The following is a 10014-nucleotide window of genomic DNA, read 5'->3' on the forward strand; positions in this document are numbered from 1 at the left end:
GGCAGAGTTTGCATTTGTAATCCAATAGGTTTTGTGAAGAACAGATATCACGTGATTACGTCCAGCATGACCCACTTGTGAATGTGTTGTAAAATAAGTTTAACTATGGGTGGCTTAGACAGAATTATGGGATGTTTGATTGTCTCAGGCATGGATGCCTTCCTCAGGTGGCCACCTACTCTCAACAGCCCATCTTCGAGTACAGGATCCAACCTTTAGATGTCACTGTTGGTCTGCACAGATGATTCTCCTTTCTCTGAGAGAGATTTCCTTTTGAAATCTTTGCTGTTGACAGAGGTGTGTAATTTCCAATTCTGCATTGTGTAAGTCATCCCAGGTCAACAGTTGAACCTTTATCTTTGTGTTTGTGATGTCCTTTGTTGTTGCAGGAATGCTCGAGTTGATTTATATTGTTTCCTTAGCTCTTAAAGCAGATTTTTAAACTTGAAATACCAGGCAACTTTTCAGTTTTCCCCAATCTGAAAAATTGTTGAGAAGGTTGTTTGTAGAATTGGATGGATCTTCAACAACGCAAGTGTTAAGCATGAGGTCCAAGCTGACAGGAGTTTTGTTCACCTCCTATTTTGGCCAATTCCTTTCATTAGTCAGCAGAAACTTTGGTCCTTTGAGCCATCACTCACATTTTAGAAAATCATCAGCTGACAGTCCTCTTCAAAATCAAATCAAATCAAATCAGATTTATTTGTATGGTGCCAAATCATAACAAAGTTACATCAAGGCATGTTACATATAGAGCAGGTCTAGACCAAGCTCTTTAACTCTTGAGGCCTCAACAGTAGGGTTCTTTTTAGATCCATATGTACCTCCATTGGACCACCTACAAATGTGACTGATTTGTAGCAAAAAAATTTGCTACAAATGTGTGGAATCTCTGTTTTTGAAATGTAATTAAGCACAGTTATGAGATCGGTCCAGAAAACTGACATGTCCAATTCCAGTTGCAGCTCTCTCTTTGTCATCTTCTCCACATTGACAGCTAATACAGCATCTGTAAGTTTAAGCCTTGGTATCGTGGTTTATTTCATGGGAGCAACTCTGGACTTTCCAACCATGAAAGCAATGTTTACTTCTTTATAGATGCTTTAAACAGCGCCATATATCACTAGAATCTGAGCAGTGATGTAGCTGGGCATTGTTTACTTTTCCAAAGTCTTTTGGCTTGATACACCGTTCCACTTTAACTGTCACAGTTTATGAAGATTTGTCAGGCACTGTTTCCACTTCTGCAGAAAGGTTTGTGATATTGCCTCCCAAGCTGATGCTACAAGAGCTGAGCAAAAGAAAGATTAGTTGGGAAGACACAGTGTGAATGGTGACAAGAATCCAAGAGGATCATAGATAGAATTGACCACTGACAAGATTGAACATGAACATGTCTGATTCCACACTCGTGCAACCCAAGAGCTCTTTCAACAAGTAAGTTGTGTTTATTCAAATTGAGCTTGTTGGATGCTTTAGAAAAATCTTCACCAAGGATGCTTGCTATAACTGCTTGACAATTGCTCATCCACTTTGAGAGCCAAAAGCCTCCCTTTGCACATGCAGCAGTGACATCTTGTACCATCTGCAAAGCTTGTTCTGAGGACATAGTCTTTAAACAATCGTCCATCTAGAAATTTTGCCTGATGGTCTGTAATGAAGATGTAATGAGCCATGTTGTCATCAGCAACTCTCTTTCATGTGTAATTGGTGCAGCTTGGCGATGAAGTTGCTCCAAATGTAAGAATTTTCATTCTGAAGTCCACCAAAGGTTGTGCCACATCTCTGTTATGCCACCACAAAAAGAAAAGTAAGTCAGCATGTTTCTGAGATGCTTTCACTTGGTGAAACATGGCTTGAACGTCGGTCATTATGGCAAATTGTTCCTGTCTAAATCTCAAAAGAACACCAAAAAGGGATTTTGTGAGATCAAGACCTTATAACAACTTGCTGTTCAAAGAGGTGCCTTTGTAACTTGCTCCACAGTCGAATACAACTTTCAATATTTTCTTCTTAGGATGATGGGGACGGTGGTGATTAAATATAGAGAAGGGATTTTGATTTCGGATTTTCTGTTCCATTCTAAGGAGATGTTTCTGAAACAACTACTCAGTCCAACGCAAAATAACACAGTTGAATTAAATAATTCTGATGGCGCATGATACGGGTTGAAATTAAATGTGTGAAGGGCAATAATAAAAACATAATCCTTCTTCTCACTCTTCATTTCTTCAGTCTTGACTTCACCACTGCACCAGCTGTGTCGCCAATTCCCCTTTTCCTCCAAAATGTTCGTACACAAGAGTCAAAGTTTCCGTAGTAGTGTGCACATTTTCCCATCAAGTCCAAGTTTTATAGATCACCTATGTGACCTAAGTGACCTATGCAAGTTTTTGTGCATACGAAATGTTTATAAATGAGCCCCCTGGTCTTTACCTTTGTTCTTTGATTTATCTGCTGGAGTGAGGCTCTTTGAATTATTTCTTTACCTGTAATTTCCATCCATCTATTCATTGGTCCATGGACACATTGTACACTAGAGACAGTTTCAAAGACCTTTACATCAGAAGAACTGTATTGAAGTCCAGTTTCAACCCCTGGAATTTAGTGATTGTTTCCATGAAAGCTGCAGCATGTTGCAGCAATTCAAAGCTACACTTCACTTCCACGCTGATTTGTTTTTCAGAGCAGCAGTGAGTGCTTTTCATCTTAGTCATCTGGCAGCACACCCACAACAAAGACAATACACAGCAACATGTCCGTCAGAATGGGCAGTCCACAGCAGGCCATCTACATTTCGTGTACAGTACTTTATTTTTAAATTTTGTTCATTTTAGCAGAATATGCACATTGCACAGATAAATAATAGTCTGGCATAGGTTTTTTAAGCTAGAAATGTTTGCAGTGGTCTTGTGGACATGAAGCCCAAGGCTTCTAACCAACTCACTTGCTCCATAAAATCAACCAAAAGTTTCGGCATCTGTTCTTGTGAATCTTCAAGTTAGCAGATGATGGACTGTTCAATGAAAGACATAGATATGACAAATTTAATTTCAGCGTGTGAATTATTTTTATTTTGTAAAGTTGTAGAGTGAAAAAGGAACGGAACACAATGCAAAAGGTTGGGCACTCCAATACATTTGAGTCCTCTGAGGAATGTTGACAGAGCTTCCAGACCTTAATTACCTAGCTGAGTAATGGCTTGTTGATTTTCATCACTGAGAAAGGTCAGGTGGATTGATTATGCTTTGGGGTTGTGTTGCAGCCAGTGACACAGGAAACCTTTCACTGGTAGAGAGAAAAAGGATTCAAATAAATACCAAATTCTGGAAGCAAACAAAAAGTTAAAAAGAGGATGGACCCTACGAGAAGGTTGTGATTCAAAACACACCCCAAATTCTACTATGGGATATATGATGAGGTGCAGGTGTAAGATCATTATCAACCTATGGACAGAAAAAAGCAATGTATGCAGGAAGTTCCCACAAAATATGCAGATTAAAAGTTTTTTATCAGGATGAATCAAATCAGATTTATTTGTATAGCACCAAATCATAACAAAGTTACAAGACACTTTACATATAGAGCAGGTCTAGACCAAACTCTTTATAAAATTTAAGATAAGATTTAAAGAGACCCAACAGATCCCCCGATGAGCAAGCACTTGGTGACAGTGGCAAGGAAAAACTTCCTTTAAGAGGCAGAATGATGAGATGATGCTGTAATATGGAATTCATGAGGATAAGGGAGCAGCAGGCGTTGCAGGAACATGGGATGGCGATGAGTCACGACCTGCAGGATGAGGACAGGGAGAGAAAGGAGAGGGACTGGGAGAGACAGAGACTTCGGGAGAACATAGTTAGTAAATGCAGTACACATGCTTAGAGCTGGGAGGAATGGTGATTTCTAAGAAGCATGGTTCTTGTTAGCGCATGCAAGTGGGGGAGTGCTTCCCCCAGTAGCCTATGCCTATAGCAGCAGAGCTAAAGAGTAGATGGACTTCAACTTTTTAATTATAAGCTGTCATACAGAAAGCTTTTAGGCCTGTCTTCAAAATTGCTAGAGTCTGCACCCTGGACCGATACTGGAAGTTGGTTCCATCGAAGAGGAGCCTGATAACTGAAAGTTCTGCCTCCAGATTTACTCTTGGACACTCTAGGAACCACAAGTAAACCTCCATCTAGAGAGTGGAGTGGCCCGCTAGGCCAGTAAGGAACTATGAGCTCTCTGAGATATGATGGAGCTTGGCCATTAAGAGCTTTATATGATAGAAGAAGGATTTTAAATTCTATTCAGAATTTTACTGGCTGCCAAAGAAGAGCAGCTAACACAGGAGAGATGTGAGCCCTTTTTCTAGTTCCTGCTAATATTCGTGCAGCAGCATTCTGAATCAACTCAAGGTCTTTCAGAGATTTGTTTGGACTTCTACATAATAATGAGTGACAGTAGTCAAGCCTAGAAGTTACAAATGCATGGACTAGTTTTTCTGCATCCTCTTGAGAGAAGATGTTTCTGATTTTCCGAATATTTCTCAGGTGGAAGAAAGCTGCCCTACTGACTTGTTTTATGTGATGGACAAAGGACATGTCCTGGTCAAAAGTTACTCCAAGGTTTCTTACAGTACACTGGAAGCCAGAGTAATGCCAGACTGATTATACTATTAAATAGTTTCTCTGAGGTGCTTAGGGCCAAGTACAATAACTTCACTTGTGTCTGAATTAAGGAGTAAAAAATTTTGGGTCATCCAGACTTTTATGTCTTGAAGACATGTCTGCAGTCTGACTATCTGACCAACTGTGTTGTCTTGATAACATTGGAATTTGATGCTGTGTTTCCTGATAATGTTGCCTAAAGGAAGCAGATAAATAGTGAAGAGGAATGGTCCAAGTACCAAGCCCTGTGGGACTCTATAAATTGATATAGTGTATGAGGAGGAGCTATTGTTAACATGAACTAACTGGGAAGGGGAACAGGTGGAGACAATCTGAAATCAGGGGAGACAATCAGACCGGGACACATGAGGAAGGGCAAATGACCTGAAATGAGAGGAGAGTTACATTTCAAAATAAAACACAAAATCACAAGACGAAACATAAACAAATTTAACAAGGTGTGACAGAGCTCCCCCCCTCTCGGGCCAACTCCTGATGGCTGACTCCCAGGCTGGTCGGGTTGGTCATCATGAAAAGCTTCAATGAAGCTTGGGCCCATGATGAAGTGTCTTTCCTCTGATCCATAACCCTCCCAGTCTACTTAGTATGCCCCACAGCAGGTCCACTGTTCAGGTCCACTTTTAGAGATAGGGAAGACTCCCACGAACTGTGCAGCCAGCTTTCTGGATGGGACCCTCAGATGGAGGCCCCTGGTCGAGAGCCAAACCCTTTGGCTGGGCTGGTAGACGGAGGAGGGCCGCTTCTTGCGGTCAGCAGCTTTCTTGGCCTGATCCCCCTTGGTGGATCTGCACCTAACGGGTGGCAGCCCAGATGCAGCGGCAGCGAGGGGGGCGATACTTTTGGCTCATTGTTTGAGAACACTGGGGGTTAATATCCAAAGACTATTTTAAAGGATGAAAAGCCGGTGCCAAGGTGGGCAGGAAGTTGTGGGCATATTCAATGTAGGTGTTTGCTACATGTGGAGGGATTCTGGGACACCAAACAGAGAGGCCAATTTCCAACTGTTGATTGAGGTGTTCAGTCTGGCCATTGGCTTTCGGGTGGTACCCTAAGGTTTGACTGGCCGTGGCGCTGATGAGTCTGCAGAACACCATCCAGAATTGGGACACAAACTGGGGCCCCCGGTCTGAGATGATGTCCTTGGGAAAGTTGTGAATCCTAAAAACATGATTTATCATGATTTCAACCATTTCCTTAGCCGAAGGGAGCTTGGACAGGGGCATGAATCTTTGAAAACTTGTTGACCACGGTGAGGACAGTAGTATTCCCTTGGCAGACCAGGAGCCCTGTGACAAAGTCCATGGAGATGTCTGCCCATGGTCTGGAGGAGATAGAGAGGGGCTGAAGTAGTCCTGCACAGCGTCTGGCAGATGTCTTGTTGCAGGCACAGACCGAAAATGTCTCTGTGTACTCCTGGACCTCCGACTCCATGAATGGCCACCAGAACCTCCGGGAAATGGTGAACATAGTCCTCCAAACTCCTGGATGGCAGTAAAGCAGTGAGGTGTGGGCCCAGTGAATCACCTGAGGGTGCAACTCAATGTGAATGGATTGTTTTTATCCATTCACTGGGCAGCCATCATTTTCTATTGGCTATGTCACTGCTCCAACCACACAGGACAGTGAAAGCCCAGGGCCCCCTTCTGGATACTTTGCGCAAGGCTTTGGGTTGCATAGACGTGACAGAGCATCAGGCTTGACATTCCAGGACCCCGGCCTGTAAGAGAGTGAAAGAGAATCAAACAGTGCCCACCTGGCCTGACGAGTGTTTAATTAAACGATTAAACACTCGTCCTTGATGTATTCCAGATTTTTTGCAAACGTAAACAAACAAATAGAAAATCTATTTAAAGAGGCTAGTCTGTACTGGATCTAATAGACAGGTTGATGGTCTAGATGATGAAACTATAGAAGCTAGCTCTGAGATGATTAAGAGATTAGAATGACTCCAGATGTAAAATTGGCATTGCAATTGATTCAGGAGTTGCTGTATTCAGTAGATTATCGTCTAATGTTGGTAAGAGCTGATGAATTCTCTCTCTTATTGTTATAATTTTATCTGTAAAAAAGTCCATAAAATCATCACTGCTGAGAGCTAAGGGGATCACTGGTTCAACTGAGCTATGACTCTCTGTCAGCCTTGCTACAGTGCTGAAGAGAAACCTAGAGCGATAGATAGATAGATAGGCATAGCTTTATAGATCCCTAAGGGGAAATTCACCAAATTCACCTGGGGTTGTTCTTGTTTTCTTCTATTAGTGCTGAGTAATATGAACTTCTAGCACTGGGGAGAGCTTTTTTATAAGTTTTTAAGATATCTTTCCAGGCTCAGTGAGACTGTTCTGAGTTGCTGGAATGCCATCATCTTTCTAATTTCCTTAAGGTCTGCTTTAAGGCACAAATTTGTGAATTATACCACAGAGGACCTGGGGGCTGTGTTATCTGGTGCCAAGTTCCCCTGGTAGGGTCTCCCAGGGCATATTGGTCCCAGGTGAGGGGCCAGCCAGTCGTTCAAAAAGACCCCATGAAACAGAGAGAAAAGAAAACTATGACAATGCCTGGAGGAAGCCAAGGGCCCCCTTCTGGAGCCAGGCCTGGAAGGTGGGCCTGGTGGTCGGGCATGCCACGGAGCCTGATTGGGCACAGTCAAAAAAAGCAAAGTGGCATTTTCTTAACCTGTTGGCCCACCATTGTGGGGATGACCAATGGGGTCGGGTGCACTTCCAGTTAGGCAGCAGTGAAGGCAGGCGGGTTTGACGACCCAGACCTGGGCAGTAGAGGCTGGCTCTGGAGCCAATATCACTTTGCTGAGGGGAAAGAGCTGGAACTTGTGTGAGAGGTTGAGCGCTACCACCTGAATCTGGTGGGGCTTACTTCTACACACAGCCTTGGTTCTGGATCCCTACTCCTGGAAAGGGGTTGGACTATATTCTTCTCTGGAGTTGCCCATGGGGTGAGGCGCCAGGCGGGTGTGGGGATACTCAAAGGAGTGGCAGACTGGGGTGGTGGTTCCCTTGTTTAAAAAGGGGGACCAGAGGATGAGTGCCAATTACTGGAGCATCACACTCCCTGGGAAAGTCTACTGCAAGGTGCTGGAAAGAAGGGTCCGTCTTATTGTCGAACCTCAAATTGAAGAGGAACAATGCGGATTCCGTCCTGGTCGTGGAAGAACGGACCAGATCTTTACTATAGCAGGTATCCTGGAGGGGGCCATTCCCTGGGATATGTCGTGGGAGGTGCTGCGGGAGTATGGGGTGAGAGGGTCTCTTCTGAGGGCCATCCAATCCCTGTAATCCCAAAGCAAGAGCTGTGTCCGAGTTCTGGCCAATAAGTCGGATTTGTTTCCAGTGGAGATTGGCCTCCACCAGGGCTGCGCTTTGTCACCAATCCGTTTTGTGATTTTCATACACAGCATATTGAGGTGTAGTCGTGGGGGAAGAGAGCTACAGTTCGGGGAGCTGAGGGTTACATCCCTGCTTTTTGCGGATGATGTGGTCCTATTGGCTCCATCGGTCTGTGACTGGAGAAGTTCGCATCCAAGTGTGAAGCGGCTGGGATGAAGATCAGCACCTCTAAATTGGAGGCCATGGTTCTTAGCAGGAAACTGCTGGGCTGCGTACTCCGGGTAGGAAATGAGTCCTTACCCCAAGTGAAGGAGTTCAGGGTCTTGTTTACCAGTGAGGGTAAAATGGAGCATGAGATTGGCCAGAGAATCGGAGCAGCAGGGGCTGAATAAGCTGAATTTAAATTAAAGTCAATTAAAATAAACTCAAATGTAATGAAGTAGTGGTCAGTCAGAAGAGAGTTTTGAGGAAAAATTGTTAAGTTGTCAATTTCAATGCCATATGTCAGAACAAGATCAAGGATATGATATGAATTTGCTTTGTCTGACTGTTAAAGTAAAGAAATTTTTCAAGACAGGACAAGACTCTACTACTTTGGAGAAAATGACGTGCGTACCTTAAACTATGTGCCTGTGAGGGTGATTTACAAATAATTTTTTTCAATAATCATCAGCTCACCGACGCACTCTCACTGAAGATTCCTCCACTCTAAGCCACCAACATTCCGTGCAATACACACACATGGGAAATTGAAATTTTCAGCAGAAATGAGGTGAAACGAGCATCACACTTGAACAATTGCTGATTGAAAAGTATAAAAATATCAGAAAGATGTAAAAGACAACAAATCTTCCTCCGTTTTAAATGTTAACTGGACTGTGTAGCTGGAAGTATGCCAGAGTATCAGAGGTTTGAAAACACTGAAGATTTTTGAGGATTTTCACCATCTCTCATAGGAAATGATTGGAGTTTTTTGGCCACATTTTCCCGCCAAATACGGTGGGAAAATATCGTATTGTACACCTATCCCAAACAGGCTGCAGATGAGCCCTCCGACAAGAAGTGAATCAAAATTCTTACGGAAGAGGAACAATAATAAAAAGAAGAATAACAAACGCACAGGATAACAATAGTGAGTCTGGAGTTGCTGTATTCTGGGCTCTGGGTGGAGCCTGAGTCATTAATAATAAACACGCAGGATGCAATATTTCAACCAAGCCTACTTACCAACCTGATACCTGATCTGGCTGCAGGTCTTTTGAAAGCCTCACTCTTAGTCTTTCCCACTCAAACTGGAAAGGTGAAAAACCAGTTCTGTTAGTTACAGTATAACGTCCACGTAGTCCGAACTCAGAATTCCATGTAGATGTAGAAAGCGACAGCCTTAGTTCTGGGTTTCTTTCCCTTCTAGACTCAATTGGATTTTCCCAGCATGTGAATGAACCCACTACTACTATTATTACAATCATATCCTTGATCTTGTTCTAACATATGGCATTGAATATGACAAGCTGACAATTTTTCCTCAAAACTCGCTCCTGACTGACCATTACCTTATTACATTTGAATTTACTTTAATGGGCTGCATAGCATTGAGGAATAAACACAGCTATAGAAGATGTTTATCTGAAGATGCTGTGGCTAAATTTAAAGAGAACATTTGGTCATCATTCCCAACAATGTCATATCTAAATTTGAATGAGGATTTCTCCCATACACAGGTTGATGACCTTGTGATTAGCACTATGGCTACACTATATTCAAATCTTGAAGATGCTGCCCCACTCAAAAAAAAAAGTAAGTAATCCAACAGAGCGGGCTGGCTCCCTGGTATTATTCCCAAATCTGTGCCTTAAAGCAGAAATCAAGGAAATTAGAAAGAAATTGACGTTCCATTAAGTTGGAAGAGTCTCACAGAGCCTGGAAAGATGGCTTAAAAACGTATAAAAGAGCTCTCCGCAGTGCTAGAAGTTCATATTACTCAGCACTAATAGAAG

This window comes from Echeneis naucrates, chromosome 16 (assembly GCF_900963305.1).
Source record: "Echeneis naucrates chromosome 16, fEcheNa1.1, whole genome shotgun sequence".
NCBI lineage: Eukaryota > Metazoa > Chordata > Actinopteri > Carangiformes > Echeneidae > Echeneis > Echeneis naucrates.